At 45.6% G+C, this 18,953-nt stretch overlaps 1 protein-coding gene across 2 annotated transcripts in view; it reads right to left on the reverse strand.

Annotated features, from left to right (window-relative positions):
* The window catches only part of Scaf8 (SR-related CTD associated factor 8), a 178,982-nt gene that overhangs the window by 17,177 nt on the left and 142,852 nt on the right, over positions 1–18,953 (reverse strand). The window contains exon 21 of one of the 2 annotated variants that reach the window (XM_029471345.2): positions 16,731–17,861. The exons of the other annotated variant lie outside the window; for it this stretch is intronic. The gene's annotated coding sequence lies outside the window, so the exon portion shown is untranslated. Of the gene's footprint in view, positions 1–16,730; positions 17,862–18,953 lie in introns of those variants that run through there. 2 annotated transcript variants of the gene reach the window in all.

Consider the following 18,953-nt stretch of genomic DNA (forward strand, 5'->3'; position numbering starts at 1 on the left):
AAGATTTAAGTTCATCATTTTCTCAAGCATGGAAAAATGCTAAACACTGCCAGTGGAGGACATTGAAAACTTTGCTTCCCAGGAGAGGAGGGGAGGGGTCTCCCTGGGGGGGGGGTGAGTTTGTCCTTTGTCCTTTCATAATCCTATTAACTGGCCCCTGAAGGAATGTGGGTGGCTGGGAGATAAGAAGCCTTTGAAGTGTCACTAGCCCGTGGCGGTAAAACTCCAGTCTTAGCAGCAAGCATAGTCAAACCCTGGGCTCAGGGCCCTGAGGACCCTGCTCCTTTGACAGCTTGCTGTGCTAGGGAGCAGACCTTGCAAGTTGCTCCATGGAAAGAGAGAGATAAGGGGGCTCACCGTCCTCAAGTGAAAGCAATTTACTCCACCAGGCTACAGGGTTGACCTCAAGGGTTTAAGTGAACCCTTCAGCCGCTTCCTTGCCCCGACAAAGACCCCAGGCTCCCTCACACAGCAATTACAATCAATCTCAAGATGTCCTTTCAGGAACAAAGGATGACGAGACGACTGCTCTTCATTAGCCAAGAAAATTAAATCAAAACCTATTGTGTGCAGAGCGCTCATTGGCTAGCGGCGATCTAGATGAGGGAATGAGCTTGTTTGTCTAGCATTTCCAACCAAGTACTGATGAAGAGATGCTAAAATTTACTGGTGAATTCACAATCACGGTTGGGTAGGGGTGGCAGGCCACTTTAGTGAGTTTCTAGGGAGAGCTAAGAGTGTTCCCTTCCCAGCCCGTAAGGGTAGTGTGGGCATGGTGGGCATGCCTCTAATCTCAGCACTTTTGAGGCAGAGGCAGGAAAATCATACCTTTGAGGACAGCCTGAGAGACCCTGTGTCGAATTCTTCTTGCCATCTCAACAGCCCCGCTGCTGTAAGCCCACATGGGAAATGGGTCAGAGGGACTTCCCTTAAATGATCTTTTTTTTTTTTAAAGATTTATTTATTATATGTAAGTACACTGTAGCTGTCTTCAGACACTCCAGAAGAGGGCACCAGATCTCGTTGCAGACGGTTGTGAGCCACCATGTGGTTGCTGGGATTTGAACTCTGGACCTTCGGAAGAGCAGTCGGGTGCTCTTACCCACTGAGCCATCTCACCAGCCCTTAAATGATCTTTTTAATAATCCTAAATTCCTGAGGCCTCAAGACCTATGCTCCTGTGAGCTTAGGTCTCTGGGTAAGCAGTTCTGTTGCTGTTATACCTGCTGCGAGTGCTTGCGCTCTCTCTCTCTCTCTCTCTCTCTCTCTCTCTCTCTCTCTCTCTCGCTTTTGTGTGTGTGTCTGTCTGTCTGCTTTCCTGTCTGTCTATATGTGCTTTCAGAAGAAGTCCGATCCCCTAGAACTGGAATTATAGGCAGTTGTGAGCAGTCTGACATGGGAACCGAACTCACATCCTCTGGAAGTGCAGCAGGCACTCTTAACCATGGACTCAGCTCTCCAGCTCCACCGCTGCTTCCTGCAGCATACTAAAATAAATGAATGAATAAATAAATAAATAAAATATAAAGTATTCTAAAACTTAAAAACAAAAGAAAACAAACGAACGCCTGGGGTTTCTGCACTCTCATTTTGCCTCGGCGTGATCGTTCTATGGATTTCCTCTGCGCTCACATAGGACTGCAATCCTTATTTTGAAAATACTGCCATTCCCAGACCCAGATTCAGGCATAGCTAGCCGAGAGTAGATTAAAGGCTTGTGCGGAGCGCCCTCTTGAGGCAGCCTTTAGAGATGTCGAAACTCTCGTTGACTAGAGGCGCTAATGAAAATCAATTCAAAGATAAAAGTGTTGGGATGGCTGCACTGTCCCCTCGCTAGAACGGAGTTCTTTATCTCTGAAGTCAAGGTAATCGGTGGCAGGAAGATACAAAAGCGCAAAGGTCGACTGAATGAATTTATGTGTACAAAATAACAAACAGAAAAAGGCAGCTGACAAGGGTAAGTGGTTTCAGGGCTTCAGAGTCTGTGTCTGCCAGTTCTAGATAGTGTTCCTTATCTTGGAGACTCGAGGGGCAAGATTTCTCCACCGTGAGTTGTGGGCTGTGAGTGTGTCACAATGCTTAGGGGCTGTGTTTGTGTATTTGGGTTTTTTTTTGTTTGTTTGTTTTGTTTTGTTTTTTGTTTTTTGAGACAGGATAATAGTTAGCCCAGGCTGGCCTTGAATTCACCTCCTAGCTGAGTTTGGGTCTAACTAACATGACTGTCTCGTGCCTCCCCTCTAGGCTGAGTGTGAAGATCCGCCTTGCCACTTAGCAGTGTGTGAACTTGCTAAGCACCCCTGCCACCCTCCCAGGTCGTGTGCACAGCGCTGATAGGAAAATGCACTTCAGAGGGTTGTGAAGAGAACCGGGTAAGAAAATGTACATATAGACCTCTGTATAGGGAGCTAAAAACCATCATCTGCATTTATGGGATTTGTTAGTGAGAAACAAGATGGGATCCTTTTTGTAAAATTATCATATCAGTTCCTTTTATCCCTGATCATTGAACCCTTTCAACTTAGACCAAAACAAAACAAAACAAAACAAAACAAAAAAACCAAAACAAGGTTGCCATCATTGTAGAGTAATGTAGAGAACAGACTGAGTGTCACTCAGGTGGCAGGTGATTCCTGGCCAGCAATGGGGGCTCAGGCCAGGATTCATTCAAACCTTAGCTCGGTTAATGATGTCAGCATGTTATGTTAGAGGTTCTGTGCTTCCTCTGTGAGCCTTGTGTCCTGTTCTCCTGGGGATGCTGGGGATGAGATGTCTGGATTGAGAGTCAGTCCCAGACCCCCTCTATCTACCAGCCTGGCTTGAGAGCAGACGTAATATGATGCTCACTCTCTCTCTTCTGTGATCCTGGCCGCCAATCAACCGATCACTGACCCGACAACTCTGGGTCCCCTGGCTGATAGGTTCACTTGCTGACCTGTTTGCCTCGAAGCTCTATCCCTGTTCACAATTCAACCCGGGCAGAGAAGCTGCCTGTAAAGTGTGACCTGTGAACTGTCTTGGAGAAACAAAATGGAAAAAAGAAGTGGGGGCAGGGTGGGTGGGCCTGAAAGCTTCCGAAGGGAAGAGAGAGGAAGGCAAAGCGAGATGGGGTTACAGGTGAGAGTCATCCGGAAGGCGAAGTGGGCTCTACTGAAGCAGCCGTGTAAGAGCAGAAGGGCTTGAGGGTTAAGACAAACCTGTGTTCTACACAGTGTGTGTGCATGTACATGTACATGTACATGTACATGTACATGTGTGAAGTTGTCACACAGTTTGATGGCACAGCACACAGAGGATTTCTTTCCCTCTGCTGTGCTCAAGTGAACCAGGATAGAGATGCAGGACACTCCACTCTAAGAGCATCAGGGCAGCATCAAGGTCATCCTCTGATATTCAAGGAGTGTCTGACATGCTAGGCCTCCTCTGGATGATGACAGATATTGGGGGGGGGAGATGTGCAGAAGCTTCCAGAAAGAAACACGTGATCTGAGTGGGAAACTCAGATTTGTTACACATACAGAGCAGGCTAGTGGCCTCCCTACGAGGAATGTGTCTGCCCAGTCCTGCAGCTGACTCTAATCCTGCAGATCCACCAACTCTGCAGGCAGAGGGTCTAGCGACTGAGGCAGCGTGCCCAGGGAGACTTTTGAGAGCAGACAGTCTGCAGGCATTTTACCATCCGTCTATTGAGACCTAGCAAGGCCTGGGAAGGTCCCCAAGGTGTAAGCAGAAGCCACATACCCCATTTCTCCAAAGCCTCTCCAGTCAGTCACACCCCCTCACTTCTTCCCAATTTCTAGATAGGGAACTCAAAGGGACTGTGATAACTGGGAAGCTTTGAAAGTGAACCCAGGATTCCAGTTCTATCCTGGACCTTTGTTTTGCTGGTTATCGTGAGCAGAGCGAGCCACTGTCATTAGGATTGCTAGCAAGTTTGTGGGAATAATGTTCTCTGATTTGCTGAGTGGTAGGAGAGTGGTAGGAGAAAAGCGGGGTGAAGGGGAGAAGGAGAAATGTCTAAAGGTGTAAATAGGAAAATCTTTAGGTTTTTTTAAATTAATTTCTCTTTTGAGGCAGGGTCTAATTAGACACAAGCTACTCTCAGACTCCCTAGGTCAGCAGTTCTCAACCCATGGGTCCCAATCCCTTTGGGGGCGGGGTCAAAAGACCCTTCACAGAGGTCCCATATCATACACCCTGCATATCAGATATTTACATTATGACTCATAACAGTAGAATAATGAGAGTTATGAAGTAGCAAGGACAATAGTTCTATGGTTGGAGGTCACAGCATGAGGAAGGTTGAGAACCGCCTCTGAGGATGGCTGTGAGCTCAGCTCCTCAGCTCCTCCTGCCTTCACTGCACAAGCTCTAAGGTTACAGGTGTGCACCACCATAGCCTGTTTATTCTGTGCTGGGGATGAAACTCCAGGCTTCATGCTCATTAATCCACATTACCAACTGAGCTATACACCACCGCCGCCAGACCTAATTCACTTTTAAAATACCCTCCAATAATTACACTCATGATATAATGAACTACAGTGACCCCTTCCCACCAGTGAGGTGGATGAAGCTTGTCTCACCCACACCCCTTCCTGATCCTTCTCTCCTGACTCTGACATTACAGAATGCTCTCCAGGCTCCACCACAATGCCAAGGGTCTAGCCAACAGACCTCAAGTTCCAGCTTCGCAACAGCATCCTGACCAAAACCAGGTTTGTGTGGTCACCCTACCCCAGCTCCTTCAGTCTCCAGGCAAACACTGCAGCACCTTTTTGCTTTGAGAACCGTGTCCTTCACCTTGAAAAACCAAAGGCTGAACTGGCACCACCGAGAGGCACTAGTAGAGTTAATTATCTGAGCCACAAAGATCCAGAGGTACTAAGCGACATCAGTAGTTTGTGACTAAATACCAAATGTTCTTCCATCTCAGCATTGGCTCCCTGAGGGCAAATGTGGTGATGTATGACTGGCCTTTACTGTGTCTCAAATACAGTCAAGCAGTGTTATTTGTGCAGGTTGGCTGCCATTTTCATGACCCAACTCCCTATGTTACTGTAGGTAGCAAGGGCCACTACCAAAGGAATGAGAAAGGCAGCTCTGTAAAACAGAAGGTTCTAGATCTGCCACATCAGATGGTGGTGACAGGGATTGCTGTGGTGACGGGTTTGACCAGGGACACACGCCAATCAATCAGGAAGTATCCAGGCAAGCAGGTCCATTCCCAAAGCACACATTTCCCTGGCATGGACTCAAAAGTGGTGCTATTATGATTCTTGGTGAGTTACTGGGTAGAATAAATGAATAATGCTAAAACCTGCTTCACTACAAGAGAAAGTAGAAAAGAAAAATCAAAGGCTCTTCTTGGGTAGTGATCATGACCTGTGAGCATGTGACGGGAATTGGAGTCCTGAGGTGTTCCCATGCCAAGTAAAATGCAGGGAGAGAACCAAGGGGCACACACAGATGCTCTGCAATTAGGATTCGGAGACAAGCTTGCTGGAAAGGAGCTTTGTGCCATTCATGGGGTGAGGTGAGAGGGGCACCTGACCCTGTGCACTCCCAAGAGGCCTCCATCTGAGGTAAGAGCTGAAGAATGAGTTGCTGTAAGCCAGGTAGGTGCAGTCTGGGAAGAAAGGGCACATTTCAGAATGGTGTAAGGAATGGGAATGGATTTGGAGTAGTCTTGGAGTTTGCAGCTGCTTCTCATGAGGGGACCAAACTAAGCGGGGCCTAGTGTTATAGTTTAGAGGTCATGAAGACATTGCTGTGGTTTGAGACTTGCAGGCTGGATACTAACCCTGCCTACAATGCATATACCTCCACAGTGCATGGGAGCCGGCTGACACCCTGCATGCATTCTCAAAAGATTCGCTCAGTCACATAAGCTCTGAAACTGGCATACAAAAACCTTTAAAATATTCCTGTGCCCAAAAATGCTTCATGTGGCAGGTGGGTGCATTTTAATGTTTGATTCAGTACAAGCTGGAAGATTTCAATATAAAAAGTCTCTTGGGCCTCCCCTGAGGCTCAAGGACCTTGAAATGATGTCAGGGTGGGGCACAGTGGAGGAGGCAAGTGAGTGTGAGGGGCAGCCATGAGTCCTGAGCTCAGAAGAGCTGGGGAGCCTAAGAAGTCACAACAGGCTCAAATGCCAGGCCTGTGAGCTAGGGTCATATTTCCTGCTTATTCTAATGTTCGGGGAATAAATCCAAAGCCTCATGTGTGCCAGGAAGTGTTTTACTACAAGGTTAGACTTCAGTGTGTGTGAAAGAAAAAGAGAGAGAAAAGAGGCAGGGAGAGGAAGGAACACAGAAAGAGGAGAGAGAACGCCCATGTGCGGGCATGGGAAGGCCAGAGGAGGACATCCGGTGTCTTCCTCTGTCATCTCCACTTTATTGTCTTGAGACAGGGTCTATGACTCAACCAGAAACTCACTATTTAGACTAGGCTAGCCCAACAGCAGGCTTGCAGGATCTGCCTTTTATGTGTTCCCCAGTGTTGGGGTTCCAGGCACACCAGTGGTCAGCATTTTTACCTGACTGCTTAGGGTAAAATTCAAGTCTCAGGTTCATAAGTCAGAGACTCCTACCCAGTACCCCCAGCCCCTGGCTGGATCCTATTCTTGAGAGAGAAGATAGACATTTACATGTATGTTCATGCATGTGGAGGTATGGAAAGAGACCTAGGAGGAGGGAAGGAGGAAGCTGTACCCATGAGGGAGACAAGAATTCAGGAATCAGCAGTGTGGTGGCAGAGACAGGGAGAGGAGTGAGACATAAGGGTCTGAGAGCCTTTGCATCTTTTTGTTTTGTGTTTTGAGATGGCTCTCAGGTATCCCAGGCTATACTCAAGCTTGCCATGTATTTAAGGATGACACTAAACACCTATCTATCCTCCTGCCCCTGCCTCCCAACTGTATGGATTATGATATGCGTTACCATACCTGGTGATCTTTTGTTTTGTTTTGTTTTTTTCTAAGATGAATTCCTTGGGCACACAGCATATACCCTTATATGAAATTTTATTCCCTAACCAGCAGTCTGCTATTATTCATTTGATTTTCTAGAATATTCCATATTCTACCCGTGAACAGCTTGATATATTCAGAGGACACCCACATTTTTGGGGAGGTACAGGGAAATAATGCAGGTTTGGGACTGTGCTATGGAGCGGGCGGAACGGACAGATGCGTCCTTGTCTGAGCCTTGGGAATCCCTGGCTGTGACCTTATTTGGAAAAGTGGCTCTGCAGATGTGGTTAAGTTACAGATTTCAAGGTGAGATCATCATGGCATCTCTGGGCAGGCCCTAAGCCTAAAGACACAGACAGGAGGAGGTGGATCTCGAGGCAGCTATGCTAAGCCCTGAATGAGTTGCCCAAGAGGGAATGGCCAGCTTGCTCTCTGCCTCTCTTCACTGCTCACAGGCCAGACAGCCCACTAAGCCTTTCTTCTGACTCCTCGGCCCGGGCAAGGAGTCACAGGCTTTCCTATCAGGATGTAGGACAGTCTATTCGAAGCCTGTTGACAGGTCACTCTGTAGTTCTCTGAAGCCCATGAGACATGAGTGGGAATAAGAGGGGGTAGGGAAGGGAGAACGTGGAGCCGGGGTGAGGACTCAGAATGGTCCTGGGGAGGCATCTGAGAGCAGGAGTGGAGAGGCCGAGGAGACCTGCAAAGCTCTGGATGTGTTTGGAAGGGACTTTAGTAACCCCTGAACTCCTTATCTACCCATCTTTTCATCCCCTGAAAACATGGGCACAGCTTCAGTATTACCCACAGGGTTCCATGTGCTTAGAGAGGGATGACTGAACTTCAGAGTCTACTCAGCCCTCAGCCGCAAGTACCCGCTGAGAGGGTGAACAGAAGCTGAGCCCCAGTTGTGTACTCTGGGTACAAAAAGTCTGCTTTTGTAATTACACAAAGGAGTAGTAGATACTGCTGCTGCTCTGCCCTCTCTGAGGTCTCCCTGGCTCCAGTCCCCAGAGCATCCCCAACCAGGTCCTCACGATCTTTGACAAAGAGTGGCAGGCACCAAATTCTGCCTCCATAAGGATGTTCTGTCCCTGTTCCCCCCCACCCCCCCGGCAGAGTGGTCTGTGTCCCTTTTCTTCCCTCCTATGTCCCTTCCCACTCCTCTAGAAGTTCACTGGAATCATTTGTAACTTATTGTTTTCTTTCTTTGATTTTTAATTCCTGAGTAATTAAATAACAAACCAAGAGTCGAGTGTAGTACACTCCCCTGCAGCTGCAGCATTAGGAGGTGGAAGCAGAGAGCTCAGGAATTCTAGGTCATCTGCGGCTACCTATGCCGTCTGAGACAGAGGCTGGCTTAGGCTATATGACACCCTGTATTCGAACATTAAGATCAAACAGGAGAGTTTATGGCTGAGGTCAGCTGTGGGAGGGCAGGGACCAGAAGGAACCAGTTTAAAAAAAAAAAAAAAGCTGGGTTGTTTTGTTTTATTTTGTTTCCTCAGACTTTGAGCTTGTACAGCAGCTTTGTACTCCTTCCTAGAAATGTTAATTCCATCAACTTTTGGTTGTAAGAAGTTACCATGGTTCCACAATGCAAAATACACTGGACACAATGAATATGGCAAAGATCAGCTAGACACCTAATCTACTTTCCATTAAATTCAAAATGATACACCAGGCAGGCACCTTTATCCCATTGTTATAGATGGGGAAACCCAGGCTTAGAGGACAGGGAGTCCCGCATATAACAGCTGAGAACTCCTCAGTCCAGGTGAATCATGTGTGAAGCCTGAACCACTGACCTCTAGCCTGTTCTCTGCAGGGGGTAGGTGACAAGGTATCTCTCAGCGATTCCCAGGGTTTCCCTGGCTGTTACAAGCCTGGTTGATCACAGCATTGGGCAAGCCCTGTGTGGTTATTATTATTAATTATGGAAGTTCTGTTAGTGTTGGGGTTGAACAGTCTCAAGAAAGTTATCAAAGAACTTCAGTCTGTAAAACTCTGTTGGGTCCATGAGCCTTGGGGGAAGGAAGGAAGGAAGGAAGGAAGGAAGGAAGGAAGGAAGGAAGGAAGGAAGGAAGGAAGGAAGGAAGGAAGGAAGGAAGGAAGGAACCAGGTTTGCTGGTCTTACACCATAGCTTCTTTTTAGCTTTTTGTGGTCTGTGTCTCCTGAGCCTGCCAGACTATTGCTATGCTCTGTAGCTGCCTGCCTCTTTGGGCAGACCCAAAGATACTGTCCATCAGCAATCACAGTTCAGCTGTCTTTCCAGGGACTTCAGGTGATCAATACCTTCAGATGACAGTCAAAACCTACCCCTGCACTTAGCTCTGTATTCCCTGACTCCCGACTGTCCTTTCATCTTTAAACTGATCCCTTTGGGGTTGTTTCCTTAGTAGTAGAATTGATTATCTGGTTTCGGAGGGCTATCAAGCTCTTTGCCAAGTCAGATAATAAGTCATGGTCTTTACCAAATAGAGGTGTAGAGAGAATCTCTTATAAGCATCACCTGTCAATAAAAAAACCCTGATGGCCAAATGAGCTGAGGCAGGAAATTGGAGGTGGGACACTGGGAGGAAGAGAGAGAGAGGATTCTGGGAGACTCACCCAGGAACTCAGGGATAGAGTAGAGAGATGGGAGATCAAGATGTAAACTAGCAAGTAGCTGAACTCAGGATAGAATAAAGGAGAGATTCTAGTAAGATGCTGAGGAGATGCAAAGAAAGAATTAGGCAGGACTGAGGAGAGGTAACTAACCAAGTGGTAGACATAGAATAGTTTGAATGGTTAAATAAGTTACAAGCTAGTCAGGGGATGAACCAAAGCTTGTGGCCAACACATTTAATAATGAATAATTAGACTCAGAATTGCCATTCCCGGAGCAGGGGCTGGAAGGAAAGATAAACTAATATTTCTTTTTTTCAAGAGGACTAAATGTGTCAGAAATGCTGTGTAGCTCCCACAATGTTCACAGTCATGGAGCTTGGGGCTCTGATGCTGGTGTGTGTTCCTACCTGCTCTGAGATTGTTTGGTGGTTCCATCCCAGAGAGGTGCACGAACACATGCACCCCCCTCACACCCCTTAAGGCTCTCCTCTTCATGCTGTGCTCTGTTCAAGAGCTACACTGCGCACACACAGAGTGGGAAGCCTTTACCCACCCTACCTCTGCACAATAGGTATCATATCCATCCCATAGACATTGGCTTTGTATCCCCTTTTCTCTTTTCACAAAAAGGTTAATTTTTGTTTATTTGAGATAAGTACAAAACAGGAAATAATAATAATAATAATAATAAATAAATAAAAAGGTCTGGTAACAGAGGAGAAACATGCTAAGAGTGTATAACAACGTAATCCTTGTCCCTTCATTTCTTCTCTCCTCTGTGCTTGGGGCCATCCCTGGACTGCAATGAGGTGGCATTTGACAATGTGCCCCTCACCTCACCTCACCCCAAACCCAGACACACAGCAGGCCTTATCAAAAGAGTTCACTTCCTGGTTGTCTCTGGATTTATCTGCCAAGCAGATCCTGTTGGTCCCACCCTGGGAAAACAGACTCACAATAAATAGCATTATCTCTCAGTAAAGCTGTAGCTCTCTTTCCAAGAGTTTGTGACAGAGGGACATTCAATTGTCCAGGAAAAACAGAGAGAGAGTCCCCTGTGAGCCTGGGTGTCACCCTCTGGTTCTAGATTTCATTACCCTGACATCCCTTAATCGCCCGACGTCTCTATATCTTTATTTTACCTCAGGGATAAATGACATCCATCATTTCCTGAGTGCCCAGCCTCTGCTGAGCCCATTATATCCTGAGTCACACAAAACATAACCTTTTCATTATATGGATCAGAGAGCTGCTGCTGTGACCATCTCCATCCTAAGGAGCCCAGTTAAGTCTGCATGAATAGACAGCTCTGACACCAACCTTTCAGTCTCTTCCCATCCCAGCTGTACCCAACAGTGCCTCCAGGGCAGAATCTATTTGGACCTCGTCTAAGACTGTCAGCATCCAGGGCACACCCTAGGATGACCCGAGTTTAATCCCCAGGAGGAGCCACAAGGAGAGAGCAGACTTCTACAAGTTGTCCTCTGAAGTCCGCACACACATATCTGATCTATGTGCCCGTCCTCCTCATATAAAACACATACGTGTTAAAGAAGTGGTTAAACTGTGGTGTTATCTCATAGACCCTTCATTTGAAGAGTGCGATGCCGGTCCAGTTATGGAGACTGAAGTTAGTAGGAATTCAAGTGGGGTTTTGATGAAATGAACCACTAGTGCTGTGTCTTGGCTTAAGTCCCAAAGCAGGGTAGTTAGCAAACGATTTTAGTGGCTATCATTCTTATGCGTTTTTTTATGCTTTTTAAAAAACAGCTTTATTAAGTGACATCTGTAGTGCCCACGATCGGGTGGAAGTACTTGAATTGTCAAAGCAACCTATGTCCCTCAAGTCTCACGTTCCTGGTAGCTGTGGTCACTGATGCTGTCCTTTGCCCTGTGTGGAGGAACTAAGGGGTGACTCAACATGCAGTTCCAGAAGCAGCTGTTGACTTTAGTTTTCTCATCTGTATTCACTAAGAATCTCTCTAAGGAAGATTCATTCACTCAGTCTTTCTCTGCCCAGTGTCAAGTGCAGCAAAGATCTGGTTAAACCATCCTTGCCTCTGTACACAGTGAAGATAGCCCCACATGAAAAAATAGCTGGAATTCCAGTTATGATATTCTGTTCCACTGTCTTTCTGCAATATATCCAATAAATATGTGTATATGTATATATCTATATCTATCAGCATATAATTTAAAATTTATTTTTTAAAATATGTTCTGTGTATGGGTGTTTTGCCTGCATGTATGCCTCTGCACCTCGTGCATGCCTGGTGCCCCCAGAGGCAGAAGAGGGCATCGAATTCTCAGGAACTGTAGTGACAGATGATTGTGAACTACCCTGTAGGGGCTGGGAACTGAGCCCTAGTTTTCTGCAAGAGCAACCAGGGCTCTGAATACAGCCCCTCAATATTAGTATTCTAATCAGACAGCTGCTTCCAAAAAAATCCACTCAGCTTTTTAGTAGAAATAGCTTCTTACACTTTATTTATAATTTTCCAAAGGCCAGCCATTGTGCATGCATTTTGAACTGTTTTCCCTCTGTTGCCCTGGCTGTCCTAGAACTCACTCTGTAGACCAGGCTGGCCTTGAACTCAGAAATCCCCCTGCCTCTGCCTCCTGAGTGCTGGGATTAAAGGCGTGCACCACCAAAACACCCGGCATCAAAAGTGACAATTCTTATGTTGAGTCTGATAGCATTATGTATGGGTGATTGGTCTTGTAAATTAACCCTAAACATTAAGGGTTCAGAAACCAGGGGTCCTATTTAAGTGCAGCTGGGAACATGACTTGTGGGATCATATAAGAATTTAAGAGTAAAGAAAATGAATTATCATATTTTCCTTTGAAATCATCTCCCTCTTGCCTAAGACAGGAGAGATGGTGCATCTTCAAAGTTAGGTCTTTTCATCTGAATGCCCACATGCTCTAAGGATCTTTGCTTGTAGGACACAGAAATCAGACAAGGCTGATTGGAAAGGCTACACTTTACAAAGAAATGGCTCACTGTTATAAGCCAGATCCCAATGGTTTGGAATCTAAATAAAACAATAATCTTGCTGCTGGCTAAGGCAGAGCAAAAAGCATTTATCAACTATTATATAGAACTGTTTTAATTCTCATTATTACTACTAATTTGGACCTGCCTCTGTGAGTCTCTCTTGCACTTCCTGTATTCCTTTTTAGTGTGAGGATCCTATGAGGCTGGATGGCGATCTGTAACGGGGTTTCATCTTTGATCTCAGGCATCGTACTGAGCTTAGTGAATGCTGGATGAACTGGTGTCTGCTGACACCTATCTTTGCAACATTCTCCTGAAAGTCCTACCACAGGGGCGGGCACCAGCGGGCCTTGGCAGCTTTGTTATAGAGAGACTTGGCCTATGCTGAAGAAGCCAGGGCAGGCCTCTGAGCTCCTCTGCTCTCTCAGCAGCCCCCGTCAGGGTTCAACTTTAGGCCTTTTGCTTTTCTATGTATGTGTACTTAACTCCACATGGACAAAACCAAACTCCTAATAACATGGCCATTTGGGATAAAAATGGCTACATTTTCCCTAGTAAAAAAATTTCCCCCGACAGTACAAAGAGGCAATCCAATGCTAAGTGGCAGAGACCTGACCCATTTGTGACCTAGCCTGCTTGACATTGGGAGGGGAGGGGGAAGGGAAGTTTTAAATGTAAGCGTGATCCACTAGATAAAGATTTAGTTTAGACTCCACAAAGTTTAAGTCTGACTGTCACTCCTTCTATTCAATGCTATTTTTCCCACCAGAGATCAGCAGAGCATAACTGTAGAAAGCACGTTCAGAATTTTTTTCTTAACTGTGTACACTGACAGTCCTGGGCATCTGAAAACTACACTTCCTTCTAGAACTGTGGATACTTCAGGGAAGTTTAACATTTGTGTTAATCTTATGAAAGCTGTCTTTAGAAGCTGTATCAGAGCATAGCACTTGAAATTGCATAAGTTTTTAAAGCTAACAAAATACATTTTAATTTTTTATAGCTCATGATTTTTACTAAATCATATTAATAGACATTTAATCCACTTGTATCCTTCTGCATGAAGGGTATTTATTCTTGCTTTGACAAGTGTGTATGGCAATGGGCCTCATCTTGCTTCCATATAACTCATGATTTGAGTCGTTTCAATGGGGAACAGTACTGTGAAGGAAGTGTGTACCTCAACAGATAGAAGAGGACTAGCCAGACCCAACATTTCTCACAAACACTAAAAGGTGCGGTGAAGAAGGCCTAAGCAAACCTGAGACAGGCTAACCAGTGACCCTCTGGGATCCCAGGCAGCCCTCCAAAAGAGTGTGCAGCCTAGAAAATAATTGGATCTGGAGCCACTGTGAGTGTATGGAGTGTCCCCAACTTTAATAAATGGATGCAGAAATTGCAGACTTCTGGAAGTCACTAGCAATAAGCAGGAGCCCACCTTCTGCAGCACAGAGCCTGGTGACCCACTTAACTGCTTACAGCACAAATGAGTTGAATGCATCTATATGCAGTTCCTTTGGGGAGGCCATTCTGAAACAGCATGGTTTCTGTTATTGTTGTTTCTAGTTTTTTTTGTTTTGTTTTTGTTTTTTTTCTTATCCTATGAAGGACTGATTAACCAAAGAAACTGCTTCAGACCATTCCCCTCATCTGAATAAAATCACCAACCCAGAACTCAGGCGAGACGCTGGCTCTTATAAAACCAAGCAACTAGGAGGCCGCTGCCCAGTAGTTTCAGCATGTCAGAGACATCCAAAGCTGGCTTTTTTTTTTTTTTTTTTTTGGTTTTTCGAAACAGGGTTTCTCTGTGTAGCCCTGGCTGTCCTGGAACTCACTTTGTAGACCAGGCTGGCCTCGAACTCAGAAATCCGCCTGCCTCTGCCTCCCGAGCGCTGGGATTAAAGACGTGCGCCACTACGCCCGGCTCCAAAGCTGTTTTTAAAAAACAGACAAGCTTTGAAGTCTCTCCAGAAGGAGGACCTGTGAAAGGCTTCCTTTGCTGCTGAGTGCAGGGTAGGGTAGCGTGTGGGAAATATCATGGTGACCGCAGAGGGCTGGTCGGATGCTGGTAGGAAGTGGAGCTTTCTGAGATCAACCAGCGGTGATAGCACCAACCTCTGACACTAAGAGGGTCGTCTTTCGACGTTTAAAAGGCAGCTCTTCTCATAGGTGATCGCTTGGTGCACATGACCTTCAGAAAAGCATCTCCAGCTAAGTACTGACTGCCTATGGGCATGGCTTTTGAAGTAATGCGTACAGTTTTAAGTCCTTTACAATTCTACTTTGTTCTATCATTCCCTATGAAGGAAACTTTCAGGGCCTGCTCTGTTTTCCCCAGTTTAAAGGTCTAACAATCAAAGTTCATGATGGTAGGCTTCTATTGCTCCAGCTACCCGAGACTCTAGTAAAGTAGAATAGGATTGCCCAGGAGTTTAAGACAGGAGTTGCCAGCCTGGGAAACATGGTAACATCCCATGTCTGTTAGCAAAAAGATGGTTGTAGAGAGACTGTCTTATGTCTGTATGGATGTGGCACCTGTCAATAGTAAATCTGATGGCCTATGGCTTAGGGAGCAAATAGGAGGTAGGACATCTGGGAGGAGAGAGAATTCTGAGATAGAGCCAGGAAGATTTGCCCAGAAAGATGTGATGAGACAGACAGATGGTACCTGAGCATAGGTAACCAACCATATGGTAGGCTGTAAGTTCAAATAAACGGATTGGTAGGGCAGTGGTGGTATGTGCCTTTAATCCTAGCACTTGGGAGGCAGAGGCAGGCGGATTTCTGAGTTCAAGGCCAGCCTGGTCTACCGAGTGAATTCCAGGACAGCCAGGGCTACACAGAGAAACCCTGCCTTGAAAAACCAAACCAACCAAACAAACAAAACAAAAAACAACAACAACAAAAAAAACCAAACCAAACAAACAAGAAAACAACCAACCAACCAACCAACCAACCAAAACCAAACCAAACCAAACCAAACCAGGTTATCTAAGTTATGATCTAGTCAGAATAGAGCCTAGTCATAAGCCCAAGTTATTTGTAAATATATTTTGAGTCTGAGTCTTATTTCTGTGAGCATGAGGCCAGGAGGAAGAACCGGGACCTACTGCTATAGATGGTTAATCAGTTTGTGTGTGAAAGCCATAGATAACCTGGGCTGTTGTTCCTTCATGGAGAGGGGGTGCTGTCCACCATATTTTTTGAAACATGGTCTCTTACTAGGATTCTGACTTACTGACTAGGCTCATTGGCTCACAGGCACCAGCAGTCTCCCTGTCTCTATCTCACCAGCACTGAGATACAAGCACGCATCACCCCACCCATGGCTTTTTACACAGATGCTGAGTACCAAACTCAAGTCCGTTGGCTTGTGTGGCCACCACTTCCTGACTGAGCCATCTTCCCAGTCCCCAAAGTTCTCAAATCGTTTGTTCATATATGTACTAGAGTACCCTGGTAAACCCCAAATCTGTGTTATTTCTTTTATTGGAGAAGGGTTAGGTCCTGGGAGGTAGCTGCCCATTGCAGGACTAGTTACAAATACAGAAATCCACAGCAGATTTAGTAAGAGTGCCAAGCAAGATGTACACATTCTTCAGAAGACTGGCATGTTTGGACTTTTGGGGAGCTGTTTTATTTCTTAACTTCAGTATGCTCGGATACATAAAGTGACACCCCACCCTGCTGGAGAGCGAAACAAAGACGCCATGTCACTGTCTCAGCCATAGTCTCTTCCAGTTTCTAGCTCATTAGCAGAAACTACAGCACAGCCAAGATGGATCATAATCACACTAGCATTCATGCAACAGGAAATGTAAGTAGAAACTCAAAAGAGAGCCTGGCTACAGTCCTTGGGAGGTAACTTTAACCCACGTGGCAATGCGTATTCAAAAAGACCCTTTGCATCCAAAGAACTCTGGGTCTTCAAGGACATCACAGAAGAGTGGCTGTTCAAATTTGGAAATTGTCAGTCATCCAGCGAAAAAAATAGGGGTGGAGTGGGGTGGGGAAGGGGCTTGAAAGATGAATGCATCTTTGTATAGCCAAGACACCGGTGCAGACAGCAGGGGCGCCTAGCAAAGGTAAATTGCGGCTTACGTACCCAACACGGCAAAAGAAAGGACTTGCAACCAAAATGAGTTTCAGCTTTTATTATGAATGTCCAAAGTGAGATCAGACCGTTGGAGGTTAGAATTCTTGTTGATTACATTCCAAGGGACCACAGATAAAGAATTCCAAGCACTTTAATATTTTTTTTTTTACAAAACAAGCAAAAGAATGATTAAAAATATTCTTCTGGGGTATAATAAATGGTGCTCACATTTGAATTTTTAGAGTCTCCCTCCCCCAGGTATCATGTGAACACTGGTAGATGTCAAAGACAGAAATCAGGTCTGGTGTTCTGCAGCAGACTGTCACCATCTCTGCTTCAGTTAGAAGCTCCTGGGAAATGATTCATGAAGTGAGGTAAACTACCATGCAGTAGGCCTGATTATCAGTCTCCCTTCCTCTCCCACAGGGCTTCTCCTCTCGGCCAGCATGCCTGCTGTTTGTAATGACAGCACAAGGCTGGAGCAAAGGGTTCAAGGTGGTGTGCTGAACCCTGGATTTTTCTCAAAGATGCATTTAAAAGGATTTTTTTTTTTTTTTTAAAATGAGACTCTGAACAACTTTCAGAGTTTTTGAGTGTACAAGGAAGGAAGGAATAACAATGGGCTGAAGCCACAGCCAGGCTTTTTTTTGTACATGGCTTTACAGTAGTAAGCTACTGTGTTCAAGGGAAAAAAGAAAAAAAAAATCGCTGGTGTAGTAACACTATGGGTCTGGCCATCTGTACGAGTCTCTGAGGGAGGATTTCCTTGCCCTCTGTCTGTCCCATCATGCACTGGACGATGCTACTGATGGAGTACGTCGCCAGTGATTCCTCAACTAGTTGTGGGCAGTGGGAGCGCATATCTCTTATGGATGTAATACTGTTCGTCTGAGTGGATCCTCAAAAAGAACAACTATGAACTAGAAACTCATAGAGTTTGTGTCTAGAATTTATAAAATTAAACCTGCTCCGACAGGTAATACAGGGAGGCATGCGTGTGACCTCTGCATTCAATCAGAAACCGCGCCTGAGAGCACAGAGCCTTCTCAACAGGCAATGGCGGGGCTCCTTTTAATGCTTCCGGTGTGACGCTCATTAGAACTTTGAAGCACGTCTGTCTCACTTATTTCTACAAGGCCTGGGACACTGGAAGCTGCCAGGACTTCATTCATCATCTTGCCTGTTGACAAAAGGAACAATAACGTCATCACTGGTAAATGGAATCAGTTTCCTATTTTTTTATTATTATTCCCCCAAGAAGAGATGGTGTCAACACCAACGAAAACGCCTTGATGCTTGATGATTTTCTGTGCCCAGAACTGCTATGTTTTCTTCCAGTAGAGTAGAAATAGTCAGGAGGCAGACCTTCCTGAAAGTCAGCAGAACTAGGCTCCAAGTACACTCTACCAAGGACTAACACAGTCCATGCCATTACTGTACCCGAATCCCTTCACATATGTACTGAAAGTATATTGACCTAAATCATATGCCTAAGGTGGCTATCCAAGGCTAACTTCTAATGTGTCCACATATTCCTGTCTACAAATCCCTACAGAGCATAGCCTGGTCTGGCCATGTCAACCTTTGCTGATGGACAGGCTTACAATTCAACCCATGGGTGCTAGCTTTGCATCGAGAAGGAGCTTAATTCAGAGAAGCCTCAACATATATGCTAGCATAAGGAAATAAAAACTTCATAAATGATAGTATGATTAAGCTATATGAGTGAAAATTCTGGAATTCTCCCGTCCATTTTCATATCTTTTGCTATATGACCTTTCCAAACCAAAAAATAAAAAAAAATTTTAAAAATCAAGCAAAATGAAAATTAAATAAAATGCGAGGAACGGGAGGCATGCAGATGGTGGGCCAAGAGATTTTATGGCATAGTGCTTGCTTTCTGAAACCAGCTCCCATGTAAGAGTTTGCTGGCTCTTACAACAGGGAACCCAGCTTCCCTGAGGCAGCCAAGTTTGGATTGAACTAGAGGCTGGCTCAGCATTAGGCAAATTGAGCCTTAGACTGGGGTGGCAACCAAGGGTTCTCCTTTCCAGGCTAGTTTTCTCTTCTTAGCACTGAATACTGGTAGGATGGCTACTCATCTCTTCTGCATACCTCTGCTAACAGTGTTAGCGAGAGTAGATAACTGGCTTGACAAGAATACTCTGAAAGAGAGATCTCCACAAAGAAACAGATGCCAGACACACTTTTGCCCAGCATCCCACAGAGGAAGGCTGAGCCACAGCGCCAAGCTCTGATGCTTTAATCGCAC

The sequence above is a fragment of the Mus caroli genome, unplaced genomic scaffold (assembly GCF_978045245.1).
Source record: "Mus caroli unplaced genomic scaffold, Mus_caroli_1 scaffold_18, whole genome shotgun sequence".
NCBI classification, from domain to species: domain Eukaryota; kingdom Metazoa; phylum Chordata; class Mammalia; order Rodentia; family Muridae; genus Mus; species Mus caroli.